General features: G+C 42.6%; 1 protein-coding gene across 11 annotated transcripts in view; it reads left to right on the forward strand.

Annotated features, from left to right (window-relative positions):
- HIC2 (HIC ZBTB transcriptional repressor 2) overlaps nucleotides 1-12973 on the forward strand; it is a 109427-nt gene that overhangs the window by 11745 nt on the left and 84709 nt on the right. For 6 of the 11 annotated variants that reach the window (XR_009455145.1, XM_006259967.4, XM_006259968.4 and 3 more), the window contains exon 2: nucleotides 8885-8974. The exons of 4 other annotated variants lie outside the window; for them this stretch is intronic. The gene's annotated coding sequence lies outside the window, so the exon portion shown is untranslated. Of the gene's footprint in view, nucleotides 1-6815; nucleotides 6888-8884; nucleotides 8975-12973 lie in introns of those variants that run through there. One more of the 11 variants, XM_019499158.2, reaches the window with a different exon arrangement.

Here is a 12973-nt window from a genome sequence, read left to right on the forward strand (position 1 = left end):
AAGGGACTCATTCCTTTAGTCCAAATTCCTATGCTCTGTTAATTGCATCAATTAAGCTTCAATGCATGTGTTTTACTTTGATATACTAAAATGATCATCTGAAAAACTGTATTTATTAAGTGTTTTTACAGTGGGCCTAATGTTGTAAGGGGCAGAAGTCAATGGAATGAGATCAGTTTGCAAAAAGAAACTTTTTCAATGGTAAAACAGGTCAAATGGACCCTATGACAGCAGTTGTTTTTCACTCAGAGATCATTCACTGGAAGAGCACCACCCCCAAAGCAGAATTAGTTGTGATTAACTATATAAACATGTCAGACTACTTTAAAGCTGTTTGGGAATGGACATCAATTCTTTTTTAGGGTAGTATGGTCCTTGAGCCTTTCTCCTGCTGGTTCTCCAGAGACTCTAGCAGGGAAATAAATATTTCCCCCTCTCTTGTTCTAGGATTTGGCAGAATGAAGGCTACCACCTTGTTGATCCAGTTTTAGCGATGTAGCTCTAAGAATGAACCAGCACAATAATCCTGTTTTACATTAACTGCTTTGAAATAAGGTATTATGAATGAGATAACCTTTTTTCTATTTTTTTAAGCTCTGTTGTGGCAGAAAATAGGATTTAAGTTTTGCTGTTTTGAATGACTGAAAGATGGGTTGGGAGGGCAATTTCAATAGTAAAATTAATTGCAATCCTCTCCTTTAGTCCAATTTTCATAAGTAAGTACTCTCTTTAATCGACTTGTCTTTTCGGTTAAACACTGCTGTATGAGTATTTGCTCCAGCAGCATGTCAATTCTAGCAGCATATTCAATTCATGGTTCGGATCTCTGTGTGGGCTTCTCTTTTAATTCATATTGTTAAAGCCTTCAAATTCTGTCTGCTTGTTTATTCAGCCCTTCTACATAACTCGTCCATCTCTTCCGATCGCTGTGCACCTTTACCCTACCTTTTGCCCAACTTCAGACTAACACAGCTAAGTACCTCTCTCTATAGTAGCCCTTATTAAGTGCCTATCCCTAGGTGCTGCCTGTTCCCACTTTCCACTCAAACTCTGTGGGGTTTCATGCTGATTCTTATAACTGAAACAGCCAGCCATCCAGTACACCCAAAATGTCCCCTGAGACCCACGTAAACACTGAGCACAGAGTACCAGAGAGGGAGGGTCCATCCATTCTCTGCTACTTCTGCTCTTCTTAATTTCTGGGGAAGTGGGGAAACTTGATGGCAATGGATAAACTACGGGGGAAGAGTGGAGAACTTGTTTTCAATTTGAGGAAAATCTTAATGTATTCTGCCAAGGGAGATGTCCCTTTGTTTTCCTTTGACTCATGCTTGATGTCTATCATATGACTCTTTTGCCCAACATGAGAGTCCTAGTGGTCTTTTGAATGGAGTAGGGCTGAGATGTGTTGCTGCTTTGTTTTGTTGGATGCTAGAGGTTAGCTAGAAACCTACAGTTGGACAATTCATGCTTGTTTGTTTTCTTAAAAACATCTAGTGTGCACACCAGGATGTCCTCTCTGTGCTCCTGAATTAGCCTCCTGGAGGCTGCCCAAGACTGAGCGGGCCTATCTCTTGGCAGAGCTTGTGACCATGACTGAAGGTGGGCTATTGTCTAATGTGCTGAAACCCCTCAGGTCCCATTCAAAAACGATGGGAACTTTACAAAGAAGTAGAAATATTTGGGGATTTCTTAGTTTTTTTCTCTTCATAGCCCAGTTCTGTGAACAGGCCTGTCTTACCTTTTTTTTTTTTCCTTAAAAAAAGGCTTTGGTGTCGTTTTTTACTCCTTTTTTCCAAGTGACCTCATGCCACCCAGTTGAGTGTGTTGAGTGCGCTCAGTATCTTGCATCATTAGTGCTGAATCTCAGCAGCATTCACACTAGATCAGATCATTAATTTAATTTCCTTTCTCATGCTGGGAAGTATTGTGGTCTTAGCATGACTTTGTGCTTTATATAAAACAAGACACCGGCCTCCCTATATGGATAACCGAAAGTGAATATGTGTATGTGCCTAATCATAAAATATAAATATTCTGCTAAGCAGCTTAATGTTTCTGAATCTCTGCAGAAATTTCACATTTGGCATTCTTAAATTTTGCATGTAGACAGACATATGGACAAGCAGCATACACCTGCACCCACGAAGTGCAAGACAGTATGCAGTATGCAACTCTCTTGCAAGTTTAAAGAAAGCCAGAATCCTTCTGTACTCTTCTGCTTTGCCATCACAAAATGAAAGGCCTTAAAGGTTTCTGCTCTCTCTCAGAAAGGGAGAAAAGGGGCATTTCTGTTTTACAAAAACAAAACTGCGTCCAAATGAGTCAAAAAGTGAAATAAAATGGTAGCAAGCTACAGTTGCTGGAGAAGTAAAAATGAAGGCTGATGCATCGTATGGGAACTCCTGTCCCTGTTGGGATGCACATGGAGAGCTTGAGTTTTAGTAAAATAAAGATCATGTTGTTTTAACCGTTTGTATAACTTAGTACAACAGAAACCAGACAGTGATGGTAGTGCGACACCTCCGTCTTTATGTAGTGATGATGACAGCTACTCCTTACAGTGGGAGGGGAAAAAAGGGCTAACTAATGCAATTGGTTGGGCAGCACTTTAGAGAAATTGAAGGCCTTGTGTCCAAGGCTCCTTTCAAACCCCTTGACGTCCAAATACTCATATAAAATGAGCTATAGACGTTTTGATCGCTGCCGAGTAAAAGGCAGTTGTAAGTGACTTGGCTGTGTGTGTCTGGGTGGGGTGGAGGCAGTTCTGATCAAGTTGTCTTGCTGTGGTCTTTGGGGATTGTTTTAATGAAACAGTCTTTTTATGGGCGTTTTCAGTAAAGCCTGTTTTGGACCATTGCTTTCCCAATGAACTTCTGTGCCTAGCTTTTAAATCAGATGGACTGCATGCGCAGAGGTGGTCAAGGGAGCACACGTGAGTATCACACTTGTGATCACTTCATGAGTTGGGAAACAACAGTGACTGAGGACTTAGGTGTGGCCATTTTCACAGACAGCTGCACTCGACAACATGTGGGAGTTACCTGGCATCTACTGGATGTAGTTTTCCATTGATTTTTGTGTGGAATTGATTTATAGAGCTATTTAATGGAATTGATTCTTTTTACAACTTTTTTTTTTTCCCTCTCTCAAAGGCCAACTGTTTTTCTTGAATGATGGTTCCAACTTTCCGCTTGTATACAAATACATACACGCAGACACCCGAACAGTATGATATATTCACCCTCCCTTCAATGGCAATCTAAATGTTGAGCATCTCCTTTTACCTTTTGAGTATTAGATTTGATGTATGAGCTGGAATAAATGCAATGTGCTGGAACTTGCAAGATGAAATCCTAGTTGTGGGTATAACCACAGACCGGTGGTCCATTAAACCAGTGACTATTGGGAATGTCATTTGTGGTCATGTCTGGGGCACAGGACTCCCTTTGAGTTAACATAGGTAGACATTTTCATTCTTTCTGGCTGATGAACAGAGGGACAAAAATTCAGAATTCACTGAAGGGAAATATGGAATTGCGCGGCCTCTCTCTGCAAGTATCCAGCTAGGGATGAATATTGGTTCACTTAGCTTTTCTTACACTCTGTCCCCCAAAGCAGATTATATTCAGAATATTATACAATTACAGAAATATTGCCAAGAAATAGAAAGTCGGAACTTTTAGTTTTACTCTTTGTAGCTTAATACAGTGAATAGGTTTATTTTGCTATTTTCTTAGATTTGGGTTAAACTTTTGATTGGACATTATGACCCTATGGCAAATTACTAGGGCTCAAAAATGTATGCTTTTGGCTTGGTATCCCTACTAACAAGGAGGTGCTGCTGGACAAGTGAAGAGCTAATCTCCAAAATAGGCAAGGCTTTAGAGAGTTTTAAACCACAACTCTGCAACCTTGACTTTTTTTCACCCAGAAACAAATGCCATCAGGTTTGGGAGAGGATTACAAGTAAATTGCTATGTCCACTTTTTAACTGGCTGGGGGCTTGCATTCACGCAGGAACTGTTGTGCATGTATTGTTGCAATATGCTTTTAGCCATTACGGGTCTACCTTCCAGTCTTAGATTCTTAGGATTAAGAGCTGCTAGCCGGCCATCTTTTGGTACAAGTGATGAAGACTTTGGTACCACATCCTAGTAAATCTTACAAGCATGCTTGCAGGGGAAAAAGGAACTTTATCATTGCTTTGTGAAGGAAAGCTGAAGCAGTTGGATTGGCTTGTATTTTTATGGTGTTGTTTTATATACTATGGTCATGTTGTAAACTGGAGTTTCTGTTTGTTTGGACATCATACCAGGTATTTTGCAGTCTGAGTCTCTTAACAGCCACGTCTCTATCTTGCCATCACATGCCCTGAATATCTAGGTGGATTTAACAAAACTAGCAGAGAAGGCAGGCTCTTATCTGTCTTGCCCCATGCCAAGCCTCTGCTTTCCATTCTCTGTAGGGAAATAGTAGAAATTCCAGGCATTCCTTGGAAGGGACAGGGTTAATTTAGAGAGAAGGATGTCTTGTCTTTGACCACTGCTGGGGAGAAAATGTTTGAACTGTGCCTGCTCTCGATGCTACTTCATTATGGTTTTGATGGCATGGCCTTGGCATGCCCTTGGTGAGTTTGGTTGAGTATTAGGGATCTGTGCCTCACATTGGAGGCTCTTCCTTGTTAAACACAGGGCCTGGTATCGTGATTGTGATGACACTAGGGAAAGTGTTCCAAAGCTGAGATTTATTTAGGGAAGAGAGTTGCTATTAGTTTTCAGTCCCCACCTGTATGTGAGTAAGCGTATGGACAGATGAGCAAATTTATACTGCATTTGAAGGGATAGGAGGGGGACACTTTCTACATATCAGTTGTTCCTCAGTAACTGTTTCATGTGTCTGCTCCTATCTTGCAGTAAGTAAAAGCTGTACCAGGGAGGCTTAGCTCCGAGTGAAGCAAGGCATACATATGGCAGCTGAGTTTCTGTTTGCTCTGGAGTAGGAGTGGACACATGAAATAGTAACTGTAGATTAGCTCATGCACGGAGAGTCCCTCCCACCTTGTATTTTAAATTGGTATAATTGATCTGATCGGACCCTAAGTTAGATAACTTCACCACATTTTGCAGATGCTGAAATAATATTAATAATTTTCCTAAGTACTGTACAAATGTACAGCAATAGCCAGCCCTGCCCTGAAGAGCTTTATGTATAAACAGGCAAAGGAGGGGAGGCACAGGAAGGTGAGGGGACTGATCCTGAGTTGCATAGGGATAGATCCAGTCCAGTGCCCATTTTGCTGGCATGTATCCACTCACCTGTCTCCCTTGTCTCAGTTCTTATTAGCACGTTTGCTGTTCAGTTGGTAGGACCTTGTCCACGTGGAGAAACTAGGCCAACACCGGTTCTGGAGTAAGTATCCCACTAGGGCTTTGTGCTGTAATTGAGCCTGGCTGTTCTAACTCCCCCATGCAGACACTCCACTCCAGAATAACTCTTTTGCTTTCTGAGTGGAGTTATTAGTCTTGCAAAAAAAGAAAAAAACGGTTTCAGAATAAAGTTCCTTGTTCTTTACTCTACAGTAGCACCCACATGGTGGAGTCAGGACTGTGATTATGATTGAGTCTTGATTTCCCTGAGTAGACAAGCACCTTAGAGAAACAAGAGGCTATACTGGTACCAGCCTTCCTATTTTCCTGGATGATTCCAATTGAAAAAAGACCTGTAAGTATTGGCCTCTCTTGGGATATTGATACTTTATTTGTCTATACAGAGATTCTGATTGAGAGAGGCAATAAAAAGTAGCTGATTGTGACATGGAGAACTCCTGGTACTCTTCTGTATGACCTCTGCACATACCTTACTCTACTGGTTGGCAGCATTTCCCCAGGGACTCATTATATTGGGGGAGATTATGATGATAGATCTAAACTTGAAATGGCTATTCTGGGACTGGAGAAGTGTCCTGTGTGTTCATCCCCTCTCTTTCTGCAGCAAGGCTCTAAGGTGCAAGCAGTTAAGGGGCCAAGGCTTGATCACTTGAGCAACCTCATAAATCCCATTGCAAAATCTGTGGACTCTTCAAACTGTCAGCTAACGTGTAACTGGTCTCATGTTTTTTCTACGGCAACAATTGAAAAATAATCCCAGATGCATATATATGGTACATGTGCCTGCCTGTCTCAGTACATTGCATGTCTAGTATAGCATTTGACGACTTTGCTCTTTCCTGACTTCTTTCATGGAAGAAAGTATAAAGAGCAGAGCAGCTGTAGTGTTGGGAACCTGGGTTGATCCAGAAAGATGTGGACAAAGGTCTGCCCCAATCATGGGCAAGTGATGCCCCCCAGACTCGGGAGGCACCCGCAAAAGCCACCGGAGGCATCAGCAGTGGGGACAGAGCTGGCGAGCATCTGCAGAAGCCGCTGGTGGCAGAGACAGCCCTGTTGGGGGTGGGGAGGGGCGTGTGCCCCACTACCAATCGCCTATGGCCCTAATGCTGCTAACACCAACGATGCCACCTTCTCCAGGTTGTTTGTGCATTCAAACAAAGTGCTGCTCAGGAAGCCCTGAGATGGGAAGGGAGATTAGCAAGGGCGAAAGCCTGGCTCTTGTAAAGTTTATATAGGTTGCTTCCCTGCCTGGATTTTTGCCTCCTTCCATTGAGTCCAGTGCTTATCAGAAGGTACTTGAGACTCTGTTGCCCCATTCATTCGTGACAGTAGTAGTGCAGACTCCTTTTTTTGCCCCTTTTTTTAGTTAATTATATCTGTTTGATATTTTGTCTTTCCACGTTATTTTCAGGATCTGGCACAGGCATCTCATGTGGAAGCTGTTCAGTCTCCTGATGGACTACATATGCTAGACGCATGTTTCTGAACCATAAAGTAGGGATGACAGCATTCAAGTTTTGTAGATTTGCATTTTCACCTTATCTGATAGTTTGGTGTTATTCTGTGCATGTTTTTGAAATAGCTTGAAATTCTTAGATGCTTTTTCCGATTCTGTTAGTTAGTTCAGTCTGAAGGTCAAGATTCCTGCTGATCATACAACCCAAGTAGCAAAAGTCCTTGACAGCGTCAAGGGATTTACCCTCCAGAGTGATGCCAGCCATTGGTTCTTCCACCCCTTGGTACACAATTTGATCACAGTCTTCTTGAGACTAATTGTCAACCCAAAGCTCAGGGAAGATTGACTGTGGACAACCAAGGCTGCATCATCCGCAAACAGGAAATCTCTCAGAAACAGCTCTTTCACCTTGGTTTTTGCTCTAAACCTTGCAATGTTGAACAAGCCTCCATCTGGTCTGGTTCAAAGATGAATGCCATCGTTGCTATCCCTGAATGCATGAAGAAGCAGGAATGAAATGTGGTAGATGGGGCAGGGAGCAGAAAGCACAGGGCAGGAAGCGGAGCCCCAGGTTGGGCAGTGGAAGGTAATTGAAGTGACACATAGAGAGGGTGTGGGGGAAGTCTGGCATGCCTGCTGAAAAGGTTGCCTCCTACTGTTCTAGATATTGAGATATAAAAGTAGCCCAAGCAAGGACTTCACTGGCCAGGTATCTGTTTCCCTTCTGTCGGATCTAGTGCAGTCTGAAATATTGCTTGGAGCTGGGCTCATCCTGTTATATTTATGTCCTGGATGACTGATTCTTGGCTCTGTAGGTAGAAGTCACTTTTGCAAACATCTTGTACGGCTGTTTTGAGTCCTAGTGTTCTGAAGGCGCTTGTATACTTGATGCTTCCTGCAGTGGGCAGGTGTACAGCTAAGTCAATATTAGTATCACTGCCTATAGGCGGTACTTGTCATCAGCAATCCCATTTCTGTCCCTGGTCGTGTGTACCTCCCTGCTTGGACTCTTTTTAGGCTGTACCAGCCTCAGATTGAGTTAAATGATCAGGTCTCATTCATGAGATGAACTCAAGAGATGTGGTGTCACAAACTGTCAGAGCTCAGTCTCGTACCCTTGCCGTGTGCTCTGTTAGGACTGAAAGGAAGTTGATGTTAGTCAGATGCAAGAAGCACAGAGAACCTGGAGAAGGCTTTTATCAAAAAGCCTATCCTATCCCTCTCCTTCACAAGCCTTGCTAGTATATAAATTGTCCTTTGGTGTCCTGCCTTGCCAAGAGTCCCCAGAGTTGTTCCTCTTAAACTGCTTGCCTACCAAACGGAAGCAGCCATCCCTGCTCCATAAAATGGTAACTCCTACGAAAGAGTTACCTACCGTTCGTGCTGCCTTGGCAGCTTTCACGACTTTCTGTGTGAAACAATGCGACAGTGATTTCTTCAAAAATCTCTTGTAATCTAACTCGCTGCCATTTTGGGTGCTGGTAATATCTGCCGTTGAGTATCTCTTGGTTTGGCTTCTGCAGTTCAGGGGCGAGGGGAACTGGCATGGTGTTTACTGAGCTAATAAACTTCTGACTAAACAGAATTCATTGGCTCTCGCTGGCTAATAACCAGGGCCTCCTGCTCCATGCACTAACAGTTGGCTTCATACGTTTCAAAACAAAGCTTTATTTGAAGTGAAAACTTTTTCTTTCAAATAAACCTCAGGTTTTAGTGACGTTTTAAATATTCTCCATCACCTTCTTCAGATGTCAGAAATCCTATAAGTTTGGGGCATATTGCAGAATATACTTTTTACAGTCCTCTGGCTCTAGGAGCCCTCAAAACTCTGCTTGACTCAGAAGCTTTGCCAGTGTAACTTTTGAGCTGCAAGAGCCCTTGTCTCTTTAAACCTGCACTAACAAGGTTTTGTTTCCCATATTCGTATTTCAAAGTCTCTACAGGTTATTCTGTGTCTATAGGCAGTCACTGTCCTTAGGGCTGCTAGGTGGGCGAGAGGAGAGCTGAAGTAATACCTTTTTTTTTTTGGTTACAGAGTTTGAGATGAATTCCATGACCTTTCCTATGTCCCCAAGTTGAAATCAAGACTGTTCTTTTCTGAGGAGAGGAAGCTTCACCTGAGCAGGTTTGTTTGAAATGTGTTCTGGTTTAGCAGCAATATTTCCCCCTCTCTCATAGCAGGAGGGTACTTGGGTGTGTGCAAGTTTGTTCTGCAGATGGTCCTTCTTGTAGGCCTGTAGCATTAATGACTCGGATGAGCTCCAGATCTTGTGCCTTTACCTGAAGCAGTATAATTTTGCAAACACATGGAATGTGCTCAATATTTAGTTTCTAATGGGGGAAGTGAAATGCTCTTAAACCCCAAAATGACTGGCTGTTACATGATGTGCATGTGGCACCTGTTGTCTTTCTAGCAGGGGAGCGGTTAGTCCTAGGGGCTGGAGGTCAGTTAACTTGGGTTTCTGTTTCTGGTCTACCACTAACTTGCTCTGAGACCTTGGGTAAACGATTTGACATACCTTAGTTTTCCCATTGGCAGGACAGTAGCAGCAATGTACACCTAGCTTTTGGAAATGACTTTGCAGTCTGCAGCTGAAAGGTGCTATGTGAACATGAAATACCAACCAGTTATTGTTAATAAGCAGTTATGGCAGGCATCTTGATGGGATAAAAATTGCTTTACTGCAGCCCTACACTTACTGGATATACATGCACAACAATAGCTGTTTCTCTTGTATATATATTTGGGGGGGGAGGGCAATTATAGAATTTTAGAAAGGTGGAGAGCAGTTATATAAGGATCAATGAGATGTTACCAGAAGAAGCTTTCCTGGTACAATATACTTCACAGCTAAGTCAGTATTTTGAATAAATAAGAGGGTAGTGAATACATGCATAGAATAATTTGGAGTTTCTTAGTTGCCCTGTGCCCCATTTCCTGTCGTTCAAGGATTTTTGTGGTTTAGATTGAGGGTTTTATTCCATTGCTGTGTGGAGAAGTTGCATTTTTATTAATTGATTTGAGGAGCTAATAGAATAAACCTTTGTTCAGTCAGGCACAGGGTTTACGGTTCAAAAGCAGACATGAGGTTATTAGGCCAACTCTCATATACTTTGTTGTAATGAAGTATAGTAAATACCTCTAACTGTTTAGACAAATTACATTTAAATATTAGTGACAGAGAAACTAAGAAATTTCAGTGTGAAGATAAGCAGTCTTTAATGTAGGGAATTTACTGAGCTTTTAGTTTTTAAACAAAAAAGTACAATACATTTTATATTTGGGCTTTGGATTTCCTACAAGCTCCTTTCCCACAAACCTTTTTTGTGAGTTAGTGTGGCCATTCCTGAAGGCTATTTATCTTCTGTCCACGGCTGCTGTTAGACATCTGATGTGATTTAGGGAAGTGAACACTTGGATGGACAATATAGCAGTAGTGGCTAATTTTGAAGCAAAGGGGTCATGAAGCAGGTTTACTGAGAGGATGCCTAATAGGGCTGTGCGAAGCTTTGGTAGTCGATTTGATTTGGAGGAGATTCAGCCCCATTTCCCCCCCCCTCCGCCCACCACAACAGACTTACCAGCTGGAGGCAGCTGTGTCCAACATGGTGAGGACTGCTGCCTATTTAGTCTATGGCCGAATCTCTGAAGCTGCCCTGAATTTTCATATCCGATTCAGCCAAATCGAATTGGGACAGTGATTTGAATCTCTGAATTGAATCACTGTCCCTCTGAATCGGCCGAACCTGAAGCGAATACTTGCTGCTTCGCATAGGTCCAATGCCTAAGATGCTCTTGTGGGCACAAATCCAGTAGCAACCTGTAGAGCGCTTGGTTGGAGGCCTTGATTTGAGGGTTAATTTGACTTGGAGCCAAAGCCAACAGGGAATGGGTAGGCTTAATCTAGAAACCCCAACTGTCTGTTTTCTTTGATTCAGACCTGTTAGAGAGAGACCATGCCCTGTTGGAGCAGGTGGGTTGCCCTGGGCCTGTGTTTTACATGCTGGTGTTCATGTTGGCACTGCCATTCAGCTGTGAGTAGGAAGGTTCATCTAAAGGTAAAAAAACCCAAATAAACAGGCAACCATCCTCACCCCAATTCTTTCAGTAAATTGAGCTTTTCAAACTGCGGAAGCACACTCTGTACAGAAGAGGGATGCTGGCCTCCTCGGGACCCTCTCTGCCCGTTAGTAGTTGTTACTTAGATACAGCATTTTACTTTAAATTGATCTGCAGAATGCCTGCCACTCTGTGTCCTTCCTGGTTTTTCAGTGCACTCCAGCATGTGAGTGAGTGCTCCCCTACTTTCACTGGTGAGGACTTAACAGGCCACACTGTGCCTTGTCTTGTACCCCACTACCTGCAAGGTTGGAGACTTCAAGACCTCACAAGACTGAAGTCTGTCTGCCTCTGCTTTTTTAGCTTCCTGTTGGCACCAGTTCCAGGGCAAGATGGTGATTCAAGGCTACAGAACAGGGCTCCTGAGTTATTGGAACTTGTCGTCTAACGCTCCACGCTTTCCTCCGTGCATTTTGCCTTTCCAGGCATGCCGGATTGGAATGACCTTTTTAGCCTGGCATCCTTTGTCTGACAGTGCCAAATGCCAGATGCTTCAGGGGACAGGACAAGGAAGCCAAACTTGTGGGTTGTTTGTCTGTTACTGTAAGCCATCGTGCAGGCAGGATATAAATCTAAGCAATAAAAATAAACATCTAAAGAATAACTTGCTCATAGGGGAACTTAGTGGTTGGCTTGTGCCCTCGGGTGAGAAGGCTTAGTATTTTGTTTGATATAGTTGAGCACTCTCATCTTTGCAAAATGTCCAGACCTTTCTTAGAGGTTGTGAGACTGAATCTTGTGCCAATGACTTGCGCTAGTATTTTCTTCTCATTAGGTTTTAAATATGGTTTCACTTTCCTCTCCATTGGCTGTTCCCTTTGTTTTTGTACTACCTTTTACGGCATTGACTGTTTTGCATCCCACTGTCATCTCCCCTTTAAACAAAGCAGCCCCATTTTTTTTTTTTTATTCCCACTTATACCGAGGTCTCTCTATGCTGCTGATAACTTTGTGCCCATATCTCAGTCCTTTGTTTCTGCTAGATCTGGAATTCTGTTGACTGGAGCATCTAGTATGGACTTTTGCAAGAGGTGTCTGAAGAGGCAGTCGGTGTGTTAGACTTGTATTGGGATGCTCTGACAGGTTTCAGAATTTTTTGCGTTCAGTAACTCGCTGTTTAAACTCTTCTCTCTTTTTTTTGTGCGCTAAAGAGAAGAGGCTGCAAGGATAGACTGTGATAGCAATAACAGCTGGTCTTTTCCAGTCAGTACAAGGTCAAGCTCAATAACCAAGTACCATAAAATGTCTATTGCAAGACAGAATAAGAACTCTGTATCTTTTTTCCCCCTTATCCCTACCATCCTTCAGCAGCTGAAACCTTTTGTCACAAGCTACCTGCATAATCAGTGTCTTGCTATGTATCAGGTATCCAGGTATCTTGCTATGTAGGCATTTTTCTGGTAACTGCTTGGAAGTCATTTCTAGCAACTCAACATGAAGGAGAGAGTCCTAGCCAGCTCCTTGCCAGAGATGAGCAAGACTCTTCTTGATATACAGATCAATTTTATGCAGGACAGCGTCCACTGGGTTAGGGGAGGGAAGTGATGTATTATTATTATAAGTTGCTAATTCTTTCCCAGTCGGTCAATGCCCAGGACTTCTCAGCATTTTGAAACAGTATTTTATTGACCTAAGGATGGAGGTCTCATGTTTGGCAGTCCTGAAACATTGGTTTTCCTGTTGCTAGAATATTCTGTTTTGGCAGGAGTGCATTTAATCTGCTTTATTAAATGGATATAATTTAGAGAAATGCTGACTCCATGCCCTTACACCTGGTGAAAATGAAAAAGATGGTGGGTGAGAGAGGATGAGACACAATAACTGAACACACATTGCATGTGGAAGGAGACCCTTGGCCCTCCATAATACCATTACCCGAATAGTCTTACCTGAACACTTGGTCAATGTCTCTCATGTTAGATGGGGAGCTTTGCAGCTTACTTGTAGTTATTTTCTGTATTAGTGTTAAATAGCAAAATACATTTTTTAAAAAAGGAAGAAAAG

This window comes from Alligator mississippiensis, chromosome 10 (genome assembly GCF_030867095.1).
Source record: "Alligator mississippiensis isolate rAllMis1 chromosome 10, rAllMis1, whole genome shotgun sequence".
In the NCBI taxonomy this organism is placed as follows: Eukaryota; Metazoa; Chordata; order Crocodylia; family Alligatoridae; genus Alligator; species Alligator mississippiensis.